Raw genomic sequence first — 12698 nt, forward strand, 5'->3', positions numbered from 1 at the left:
GAGGAGGACATGCAAGCTGTCTTTGCAAGTGCCTTGAGCAGTTCCTGGGATAGTCCTGGGACACTTTGGGGTGCAGGTCAGTCATCCATGGGTGACGAGCTCACCTTTCCATCCTCCTGCCTGTACAGCTTCTGGGAACATCACCCATGCATGAGATGTAAATCAGCGCATTTCTTCTGTAACTCGAAGACTGCAGCCATGGGAGAATGGGAACAGAGGTGGGGACTGGTGGATCAAAAAAACATCCAGACCTCTTCCTCTCTTCCCAGCAATGCGTGTGGCTGGGCCCTGGAGATGTGCAGTGGTATTTAGTGGCTCCAAGACCTCTCACTTGGAGGAAGGTTAGACCCGTGGCAGGGGACAGAGAAGCTGCACTGGAGATGGTGTCTGCTATCACCGACTTTTTAATAAACAGAAGGCAGAAAGAAATGTGCACCCTGTTCTATGAATTAACATTTTTGAGTTGTCGGGCAGGAAATACCTGCACAGAGCTGGGAAGGCACTCCCGTGAACCACTGCACTTAACTCTTTCCCTCCATTTCCTTGGCAGATCATGTAGGGCACAGAGCAACAGTGCAGACAAAAAGCAGCTGGCTTTCTCCACAAATCTGGAGAGGGGTGGTCCTCCACCTTTCCTTATACCACCTGCCCATGTCAAGGTGCAGGGAGGGCAGGTGCCTCTGTGAAGCCAGCGGTGTGAGGGAAGAGTATGGTTAAAACTTTGACCTCATCCCCATCCTCAAACAGCAATTGTTGTACTGTGGCCATCACAGAAAGGAGAACAAACCTCCTGGGTAAAGGGCTGGTGCAGCTAAGTCCCCAGCATGGAAGAAGAGAAGGAAAAGGGCAATTTCAGCTGCAAAGTATACATTGCTCCTTCCCTAAGGGGAAATTTGTAACGTACCTGTGTACAGTGACAAACCAAGGATCTGAACTATTTTATGTTGCTGTTTTCATTCTTGAGATAAGCTCCCTTCAGAGTCCATTTAAGGCAGCTCCAGAAACAACCTGGGAATGTCTGGAGCATCTTCTATCTGCAGCTCACACAACAGCGTGCCCGGGTGAGCCACACACTGGCTGTAGGGGCCTGGGTAGAAGTGCAGCTGTGGAAGTAAGGGCTTGTCCTGGATTAACCACCCCAGGACCTAACCAGGCGCTGCAACAGGGGCATACCCTAACTTGCAAAAGGAATGTGATGTATAAGAACTATTCTCCACCCAAGGAAATATCACACGCTACCACTTATGTTCTTTTATATCCTCTAGGGGCTTGAATACTTTTGGGTGCTTCCTGTTCCTTAAGAAAAAAAAAAAAAAAAGGAAAGAAAAGAGAGAGAGAGAGAAAGAAAGTACTGGAAAATCCTAAGATGGCTGTCTTGTTCTGACGAAATGAGAGTATTTCTCTCTAAAAGTTTTTTTTTTTTTTTGTAGAAATCTCTAATTGCATTACAAGATATTTTATTTCCTTGAAATTTCATTTTTCTGTCAGACTTCACTGAAAGGGATATTTTTCCTGTCAAATCATTTGTAACTACACAAAAAAGCACATTTTCCCGAAACACTATGGTGGTGAAATTTCATTTGGAATGAAAGACATTATAGAAATGTAGGTGTATTGTTGTTGTTGAAAATAATTTTACGTAACAGAAAGTTGATGGACTTGCAGATCTTTTTCGGATGGGCTATGTAGTTATTGCTCATTCCCCAGTGTTAGCTGCCCCTGCTAATGGCCAGGGGAGAACTTTGGTGGATTGCAGTGGGGACTGAGTGGGGCCGCCAGTACCTGACGTGAATTCCCGCTTTCTTTTAGGAGTACAAAAGAGCAATACACTGACTGGCAGAGTGCAGTGAGGAAATTAGCTTAATTGCTAAAGCAATAATGCTTAATACAAATCATGACACATGAATAAAAACCAGAAGAAAGAAGCCTCTAGCTGGGAAAAAAAAAAAAAAAAAAAAAGCTATATGAGATTTTAAAATGTTCCCTTGCATGCATATATGCGGTGTTTTGTACAGTAACCATAAAAATGACATGGTTGTTTTATACCTTTCAAGTACAAGCAACCTGTTTTGACTTTGTAGCACTTGGTGAGTCATTAGAGAAACTGATCTTACTAAAAGCTTTGCCATTTCTCTTGTTCTTACTGTGATCACTAAGAAAGAAGGCTTGAGTAAGATCCCTGCTGCAAAAACAAAGTAATGTGTATGTTCAGGGTCTCCTGATCCCTGCCATGTGCCATCTAGGGTAGCGGGCTTGCTTTTCCTTTGCCATGGCCCAGCCAGGCACTGACTCCAGCCCCACAGGCTGCACCAGATGCTTTAGTTCAAGTGTAGCAGCAGAGAGGAAGCGAGGGTGCCTTTCTGCCTGTAAATTGGTTCAGACACTGTGTCAAACAGTGACTGTGATGGCACATGGCCACCCACTAGGCCCCATCCCTAGCACACCCAGGTGCACGGAGCCCTTTGAGCCCAAGCAGAAGCTTCAGGTACTGCTCCCATACCTGGTCTGTGGGCTTGTCCCCTGCCTGGGACCTCTGCCACCACAGCCACCCCCTGGCTGATGCACAGCCTCCCCTTTGCAGCTGAACTCTGCAAGGAGGACAGGACAAGCTGGAGTGAGAGGGCAAAGGCACCAGAAAGACTTTGCCCAGTGTCTGTGATCACACCATTGCTCTCCTTAATAATCAACTACTAGAAGTGAAAGCACTTTATAGGAAGAAAAGCAACAGCCAGCCTATAAATAAAGCTTTGCATTCCTTCTCAATGTCATTTTTTCCCCCAAGCAATCAATTAATGTTTCTGCAACAAAGAGGTTATCAAGTCGTGAGTGGGAAGGGAGGGGCCTGACGCGAGCGTGAGGGGCTTATGTTGCAGATGACATACTGCAGAAAGAAGCGCCCCCAACATCCACCTCTCCCACAAGATGTGGCACATCGTATCCAAAAAATATGAGAGCTCCCTGCATTATGGGATCGTTTTATTTCTGAATCCAAACATCTGTGCTTTTTTTTTTATTTATTTTTTTATTTTTTAAGGATGAATAAGCAGCTATGTGTGCCGAGGAGCAGCAGGGTATTCATTCGCTCTATTGTTCATACCTGCAATCTTACTCTGACTGGCTGTGTATGGTATTTTGCCTCTGTGTACCAATGGACTCTTCACAGCGTCGGAAAGCTCGTCAATAAAAATAACTGCAACAAGAAAGGAACAGCTTTCCTATCATGCGGCACTTTCAAGTTATCTCTCGATAGCAAGTGGTCAGATGTCACCACTATAAAACTGCAGTATTCTGAGATAATGTATAACCTGAATAATAAATCCAGCATTGTATTCCTAGCCTTTCACATCAGATATGCAAGAGCCAGTGTCACTGCTTTTCCCTTCAGTTTAACTGGGGTTGGTCTGTCTGCTTAAGCTGAATGTTCTTCTGACTCCTACTCCTTTCTAAAACTAACCCACTTCATCTGCTGCCTGAATAAAAAGCTTCGTGTTAGTCACGACATCTTCCTGCACTGTTTTATTCACAAAGTTTGACAGAAAAATGCGTGTTATGAAACTAACTTTTAACGCATGATGGAAATAGGTCCGAACCTGCCTGGGCAGCTGTCCTTCTGTGAAATTTAAGGCAGCATTATGAGCTCTAATGTGTTTTCACCCTACTTGATGTGTTCCCAGGCTTAGATACCCACTGATCAGACCAAAGACCACCATGCCGCATGGACCAAAGGCCCATCAAAGCCAGTACTTCTCCTCTGACTGTGGCCAATATTAGGTGCTTTGGGACAGAAGAGGACAACTAAGCCATGGAGATTCTCCCCACAATATGTTGCCTTCTTCTCACAATCTGCTGATTACAGCAGTCTCAAGCTAGGAGTTGTGCTCACAGTTTTAATAGCTCTGAAAGAGCCTTTCTTCCAGGGTTTTGGTCAGTACATGAAGCAATTCAGTCTTTTCACCCCATTGAATCCTAAGTAATGAGTTAATCATATTTAAAGGTCATAAAATAAATTTTTTTCTTAAGTTGTTTCAAATCTTCTGTCTGATAACACTGGATCAGGTTGCCCAGAGAGGCTGTAGGATCTGCATTTTTGGAGGTATTCAAAACTGGGCAAGACAAAGCCCCCTTTGGCCCTTCTTTGAGAGACAGTTGGACCAGATTACATCCAGAAGTCCCTTTCAACCTAAATTTTCTTGTGTTTGTATAAGTTCTCAGTGTTCACCAGCCTTTTATTCTTTTTAGAAAGAAGTACTGAAACACATCTTTTTGCTTTCTTTGTATCCATTCACCATGTCATTCATGATCCCATAAAGCACTGCAATCTAGCAACCTTCCTCTGCTCTTGCCAGGTCTCTCTTTTCCAGACTCAAGAGGGATTATTCTGTGTAGCCTCTCTGTGTCAGGAAGATGGCTCCATTCCTCTGTGCATCCTTGATGCCCTTCTCTGAACCTCTTTTTTAACTATACCTCATCCGTTCTGAAGTGGGGAGGGGGAACCAGAATTCTTCACAGCGTATAAGAAGTCAGCAAATCAGGTACTTTTTACTATCGGAAAGTGGTATTTTCAGGCAGTCCTCTGGATTTCTCCTAATAATTCCAGGCTGGTCAATTTTTTGAGAGCCATAACCCAACATTTTCTCCATAATGGCTCCTACTTCTCTTTCCTCAACTTGTTCTTGATTAGGGTCCCATCTTATAGCACCCTCACTCCTCTCTTTCCCCCATGGCTCCTCTTCAGCCCTGCACTACCCCATCAGGGGTTATGCTGTTGTTTGTGTGTCCACGTGTTAAGCCAGTCTCAGCAGCAGCTATCACCTCACCAGAAAACCCTAGCCTGGTGGGAAAGGCTGTGGCATGGCTGCTGGCCACCACAGCCATCTCTGCCGCCGTGCCCTAAGCCACACAGCCCTGCTCCTCTCCTGCAACAGCTCCAGTGTCCCTCTATGGTGTCCTGTCACACTTCGGAGCACCACCACCCCCCAGCTGAAACTACACCCCTTCAGAAAGAAAAAAGAAAAAAGAAAGAGTAACGGGTAGTTTTCTTCCCCAAAGGTAGTTTTCTTGAAGTGGTTCTGCAAAGGATTCTGCGAAGGAGCGGAGAACATTTGAGGCAATGTAGGGGATGGAGAGGGACTGTGGGAGAAGGGCAGATGGTGGCACTACACCACAGCAGCAGCTGTTACATCAGCTTGGGCTGCCGTGGGACTGCAGCTGTGTACACGCTTATCAGAGAGAAGCCCATGGAAGCTCATAGCCCAAGGAAGGAAGCTGCTAATGAGCATCTTTCCTTCTTCCCTTTCTCACATGCAAAAGTACAATTCTTTCAATGAGAACTGATAATAACTATAATATGTCATGATTACACCACATTTTTTCCCAGAAATTCCCAGTCATCTTTACAAAAAATCTGCCCTCACAAAGCTGCGTGAGGTATATAACATAGACGGCTGCCTTACAGATAAATAAACTGAAACACAGGAATTAAAACAATGGGACTGAGTTCATACAGTTTGCTAGAAGCAGGCAAGAAACAGGACTTAATGGTCTCAGCCTTCATTAATGTCTTTAACCACTAGAAAAACTGCTCATGCAGAAGGAAGAATTTCTGCCCATAATACTGCTGAGGAGGATTAGTAAGAGTGAGGAGAAGTCTAATGCAGCTGCCTGAAGTAGATACCTAATTCCCCTTTGTGTTTTCCAGGTATCTTATCAATAGCAGAGACTGTCGTCTTACCTTGTAGTATCTGGAGCCTTTCTTCCAGCTTCTCTTCCCTGAGTAAGAAAGCTCTGCTTAGATCTCTCACACAGATCAGGAAACAATTTTCTCTTTGGGTCATACTACTCCCCAAGTCCTTTCTCTTCAGAAATCTGACAGAGATGCACCCTGCTTTTCTAATAATAAACGGACACGCTGTGCCCAGCCAAGGGTGTATTTTCTCCAGCTATGGCCCCTACTAGAAATCTTTGTGGGCCTGAGTCAGGAAAGAATTTCAACATCTTTTCTCATCTACCCAGTTCAGAAAAACACCTCAGCCAGGAACATTTGCACACATTTGTGAAGCCTGTTTACTCCTGTAGAAAATGAGTATCGTACCCACAAAATGATAAAAATAAAATGGACCACTCTGACAATAAACCAGCATAAGCCTAACACAATTGGTGGGACTTCCATGCTTGTCTAAGGTTTTAAATAGTCCATACTCTTAGTCCATACTTTCTTAGCATAGAAAACATAGTAGCATAAGCTACTGGTAGCATGGTAGCATACTTAGCATAGGCTTAACATAGCCTTCAAAAATGATATTTGTTTGTGTAATTAGAGACTGTACTGTCACAAGGGAGCCAAATTCAGACTCTGTGTGCAACATGAACATTGCCATTTCCTGCCATTTGCTTAAAATACATTCTTAGTGTGCTCTTTTAGAGGTTTCTTTCCTTCTCTCTTTTTAAATATTGTAAGGTGATTGTAATTATATTGTAGTAATATTGCATTATTATTTTAAAAATAATAATAATAAAAGATTCAGGGAGAGGGGAAAACAAAAACAAAACAAAACAAAAACACCACTGTTCTCCTAACAATGATGATGGTGCCAATCCTATGCACTTCTGAACATCAACAGGAGAGGTCTTTTTCTGCAGACACTGGGAGCTAAAACCACACCAAAGACACCAGAAACAGTCATTTCTAGCTTTGCAGAGCCTGACTGTAATCTGAACTGCCATCAGGAAATTAGACTGGCCCACCAAATGCTTTCCGCCAGTAGATCCCTTAGTGAGTGAGGAGGAAATGCAGGTATTAGTCTTTATCTCATGCACACACCACGGTACTGGTTTGCCAGAAAAGTCAAGAGATATCTCTTGAGGAGAAACGTAAGGAGCACTAAAGTCATGAAAAAGCACACTGGCCATCTAAATCCCAACCCAAAGCATGACCATACCATACCCTGGATGTTGCTGCTCCCAGTGGAGCATTCCATTATCAGAGGACACCTGACTGCCCATTTAAAGCACCCTACTCCAGTTAAAGCAAGAAGAAGATGGCAGCCCTTCACATTCCTGATCAATGTATTTTCTACTCTGTAGCTCACTTATATGGAAAGCGCAGCCCACTTTTGTGCAAAACGTCACTAAGAGAGAAAGGTACCACTTGTACGCTAAATGCTGTTGCTCAGATTCACCTCCTGCTCACAGGACCTTCAGACTATGACTGCACATGAGGGCTCCAAAGAACATCTGAAGCTGTACTGCAGCACCTCTTTCACCCCAGGTTGATCACGTAGGACATCCAGGGAAAGACAAATTCTGTTTCAGTTTCATTTTGTTTTCAGTCCACCACACACATGACCACATATTTTGCCTCCGATAAGAAAATGCCAGAGCTTTCCTTTGGTTACCCCAAGAAGACTATGCCCTGAAATCCTTGCAGAGAAGAGAGCTGTGAAACTCATTTTTCTATTACCAAAACATGACGCGCAGAGCAATGAGCTTGGCTCCAGAACCTGAAGATAACACAGGATGCGGGAATTGCCTCCCACCCTGGCCACTTACCCAGAACCACATCCTCTTTCTCAGGAACAACACGATGTTTTTTCTCTGTTGCCTACTACAGACCACAAGAATAGTGGATGTCCCACTCCAGTCTTAAAGTGTTGTTTACCCTGTTATGAATACCATGTTTTGGCAAAAAGGGATTTTCAGAAGCCCACAGCTAGAAAACTCACAGCTTCTGTAATCAGACTGCAGAGATGCTCTCCTGTTCTTCAAGGGCTGCTTTCCCATCCTACAGTAGTTTTCTGTTTCTGATAGTTCAACAATGTATTCTTCAAAGCAAAGAAATACAAATATAACCACTTTTCCCCCTATTGTTTTTAACTACACAATGGTCTAAGTCTCCCACATTAAAATATGATGAGATAGCTTAGCTCAAACCTGTACATTAGTATACATATTTTTATGCTGATATAACGTTTAATAAGTTCAGTCCAGCCTAACTGAATAGCTTCTATCCAACTGACATCTCTTAGGCAGGTTCACAGTGACTGAAACCTAAACTTGAAAAGAATTGCCTGGATACCCTTCCTTACTATGGCAGACAGTCTGTAAATATGGAAGTATGATTTGAGTTATAACAACATTATGTTGACTCCTGTCTTCCTACATCAGGAATCTCACTAAAGCCCAGGTCAAGTCCATTCTTACGTGAGCATTCAATACCACTGACATTCAGTTAGCAGCTCTTGTGCAAGCTCTGAAGGGGCTCAATATTTACAGTGAGTATTATTTTCCTTAGAATAGGACAAAACTCCATGAAGAGGAAACCTTTTTACAGCTGTGATGGAGTCATACTCTCATCTATTCTCACAAAAAGATGAAGCCCAGAACAGTCAGAGTTGACAGTATAAATTAATCCCTTTTCATATTTGTCTTGCAGTTTAATCTTAACCTGCATTTGTTTAAAAACAATCAACTGGTCTCTATTTCAATAGTGGTTTTGTATGCTCTAGAATCAATTTTCCCTATTTGTACTCTCTCCCATCCCTTCACAAGTTTAATCACCTTATTAAAAATGTGCAAGAACTATAAATACCAGCAAAAGCAAACCTTTCAACCATGAGGCTGAGTTGAGACATGCATATCAGTAAACACATTTCCTGAGTAATAGCACACTACGCAGTTTGTAAAATGCAATTACGCAGTAGCAACTCTTATCAGGAAACGTATTTACACTGATTCCTTGTAGCAATAGATCAAAGAACTTATTTTACTGACCTATATCTGTACTTAATTGCACAGCAGTTTCTTACATAAATAAGCAAATCGTCTTCCTTTCTCTGAATAATTTCCTACTAATGGACAGCAGCTTTCCTGACATAGATGCTCTGCAAAGATAAATTTCTGAAGACTAAAACTGTTGTTTGAATTTACTAAAACTTGGAAAGTTGCAGACATCTGACACATGGCTGTCTGTAGAAGAAAAGAACAGTACACACAATGAGGCTGCCATGCCAAGAAAAGAATAACAGGTGAAGATATCACAGAAATACCTAGATTTTTTGTCTCTTCTCTATTTTTTTTCTCTCTCTCTCTGGTCTCTACCCATCCAATAAATAAATAAATAAATAAATGACTAGAATAGAAAATTTTAAGTGATATCCAGCAAACAAATGAGGACTGAGGTGTATAGAAGGCTCCACAGACCCTGGCTCCCACCCCTTTAGCAGCCAGGGGACTTCAGGGTTTCTCTGCTATCTGTTCATCCAGGGACACTGACAATGAGATAGGACTTCCAGTATAGCCTAGCAGCATGTAGATAGTCTTTTACAGGAGATTTAAAATATTCTGCTTGCATCCTGCTTAAAACTACAACCCACATAAGAGATCCCCACACTGGATACATCACCACTGGACTGTTGCCCTCCACACAGCCCCATTTAAGGAGCACAAATCATTTGGCTGCTTTAGTGCAGTCAGGGATACCTGTGAGCATGTTTGCAGCAATTAGCAGCATACTCCTGACAGCATTAGCTGTAATTTTCTGTAATTAGTTTGTGTCAAGAGCAGTTGGGCTGAGAAGAACAGCCACAGGAACAAAGTTTTATTGAAGACTGTGTAAGAAGGTCAAAGTCCACAGAGCCTTCCAGAGACCCTGTCCTTCTATCCCACTGTTCTCTAGAGATGCTACAGAAATTTCTGACAGAATAATTTTTATTACAAAATACTGACTTGTTAAAAATGGTGGTTCTTACACAAACAGCTGTTTGAGTGAAACTTTCAGTAAAAATAATAGCTTTTGTTGCTCTAGTAGCCAACATACCTACTCTGCCAGAGTCAGACCAGAGATTCCAGTTTCGGGACTGGTTGTGTTCCCAACCAGTATTGTTTCATAGGAAGGAAAAAGCACCTTCTCCAAGATCACCTACTGGAATAGTTTCCACTTTTTTATACAAAAGCTTGGAGTGGGAGCATCCATCTGAGTCTCCCATGTCCTCGAGGAGTGCTCAAACCCACAACCACACAGTCAGCCTCTCTTAGAGAAGCATGAACAACTTCTATGGCCAGAGATATTTAGGAAGACCCATCACAGAGCAGCTGATGGACTGATGCCAGGGGCATCCCTCTTGGCATGTGAGAAATACAGCTCAGGCAAAATAAATGTTTAAACCTGTTTCTCCAACAGTCCCAGAGTGAAGCCCAAGCATCAGGGTGCCACCTAGTCCAGAACAAACTTACTCTTTTCTTTGTCTGGAAAACACTTGTAGAAGTCTGCTTCATCCTAGAACAGCAGAAGAACCTTTCCCACCCAGAAGCATTGTCTAAATTTGATCTTGAAAATGTCAGAAACAGTTAGACTGAGGCTTTCACAATTTTATAAGCAGCGTGGCCAAATGAAAAATTTTGTATTATCTCGATAAGTACTTTCATTACAGGTAATCCAAACATGCAGAGCATTCATTTGTGTGAACTTATCTTCAGGAAAGCATTTTTCTATATCTGGCACGAGCTTCATTTAAGCAGAAAAGTAAGTCATCTAATTTGTTTAAGTTAATAACATTAGAGAAAAAAAGCACCCCAATGCAAGTCCAAATTATAAAGGAATTTTGTGGATTTGAAATTTGAAAAAATTTGAAAAACCTCAACCTCAACTAACCTTAGTCTGTGATTATTATGGGGAAAGACACGATACTTTCATTAGTAGAATTGCATGTGGAGGTAGATCTGTGTCAGTAGATGCTGACATATGTGGCTGTTTGTCCTGTCATTTCTTGCATAGATGCTCTGAAGTCTCTGACTGACATTTACCAAGCTGTGCAGGAAAGAGTCACGCATGTTCCATTAATTCTAAGAAGAGATGTGTCGCTGCCCTTTTTTTTGAAAATTTCCATCATAACTTACACTGTTTAAACATTTTGCATCGTCAGTGAGGGATGACACAGAAGTAGAATAAAAACTGACTATGGTTAATACTTGAGCTTGCAGAATATTTGAAGATGCTGGTTTTGCTTGAAAGAAGGAAAGAAACTGCCAGTTGACAAAGGCAATTGCAGTTCAGAGTGATGAAGAACAGTTTAAAGCTACCTATATTGAGTAAAGATCCCTTTTAGTGGTGTTCTAGGAGCAAAGCTGTTTGGATATTTCAGTGTTTGCACTCCAGGCCAAGAAACATACACCTTAGAGGGACAGTAGCAGCTTCCTTGTTCAGGGGGTCCACATTCACACAAGGCAAAGCATTCAAGAACTAAGACCAAACATGTAGCACTTGTCCCCACTTCTGCAGGTGCCTTCTGAAAAAGCAGCAGCCTCACCTCAAGTACCACACTGGTTCTTGGAAGACATGATATTGAAGAAAAGCAGTTAACAATGAAATCAGAACTTTTGGACTCAGTTTCTCTGAGAGCAGGGACAGCCACATGAGCAGCAAAATATGGGCCAGTAGTTTTAATTAAGTGGAAAACAATCACAAAGTTTTAGACACCGACTGAAAACATTGCCTGAATTGTTTTGGCATAAAAACAGAAAGGCTGCCACTGTACCTCACTATCTCCTATGGGCCAGGTTGCCTGGCCACCCTCCCTTCATGCAAAACCTCACAATACTCTTTACTATCAGTATTATTAATTTAAATAAATACTTTTTAATGAAAAAAAAAAGCCAACTAAGAGAACACTAAAAAAAGCATTAGTTACTCCTGTTGACAAAAGTGGTGTGTAAATGATCTGTTAATCCATATGTGATAAAGTGTGCTTTGAAATCTGTTAATGTGAGTTAACTAACGCATTTCAAAAATGCCACCATTTATTTTCTCAGTCCACATACGTCCTACGGGAGTTAATGAAAAAGAAAGGAGGAATTCTGAGATACTGAAAAAAAAAAAAACCCTCCTGCAGATGCTGATGGATACAGTGGTCCCAAAGAGGCCACTGTTTTCCACACTGGCTACATATGTTTTAAGCCTCTTTTTATATAGCGACTGTGGCAAAGGAGGTCTGTGAAACGTCACATCTTTTAGTGTCAGATGAACTATAGCCTATTTTTAAGACCAGAACATTTGAAATGCCTGAGTTGTTCATTTAACATGTACTGGCTTACTAGGTAAAGTAAATTAAAGACTGAGGTGGCAACAATGATAAGCAGTAAATTTGTTTGTTCAGTAGGGAGCTGAAATGTGTCGGCTTGTGCTTTGATCAAGTTAAATTGAGAGGTTTCAAAGTACACACAGGAAATGCTCCAACAGATAAACTTTGTCCCTGGAGGTTTGTCCTAGCCACTTTTCAGCCTTCTGCACTTTGTTATCTGTTTTAGCAATTCTGTAACTTCAAACTCAGAGAATCTATGAAGAAAAGTGACAGTGATAAAGGTCAAGGGTTGATTTCTCAGGTGATGGACAACGTAAAGCCTTTCTCTTAAGTGACAGGTATTGGGCAGTTGTTGGACAAAAATTAAAAAAAAAAAAAAAAGAAGGGAAGGGAAGGGAAGGGAAGGGAAGGGAAGGGAAGGGAAGGGAAGGGAAGGGAAGGGAAGGGAAGGGAAGGGAAGGGAAGGGAAGGGAAGGGAAGGGAAGGGAAGGGAAGGGAAGGGAAGGGAAGGGAAGGGAAGGGAAGGGAAGGGAAGGGAAGGGAAGGGAAGGGAAGGGAAGGGAAGGGAAGGGAAGGGAAGGGAAGGGAAGGGAAAGAGGAGAGGAGAGGAGAGGAGAGGAGAGG

The sequence above is a fragment of the Anas platyrhynchos genome, chromosome 1 (assembly GCF_047663525.1).
Source record: "Anas platyrhynchos isolate ZD024472 breed Pekin duck chromosome 1, IASCAAS_PekinDuck_T2T, whole genome shotgun sequence".
Taxonomy (NCBI): domain Eukaryota; kingdom Metazoa; phylum Chordata; class Aves; order Anseriformes; family Anatidae; genus Anas; species Anas platyrhynchos.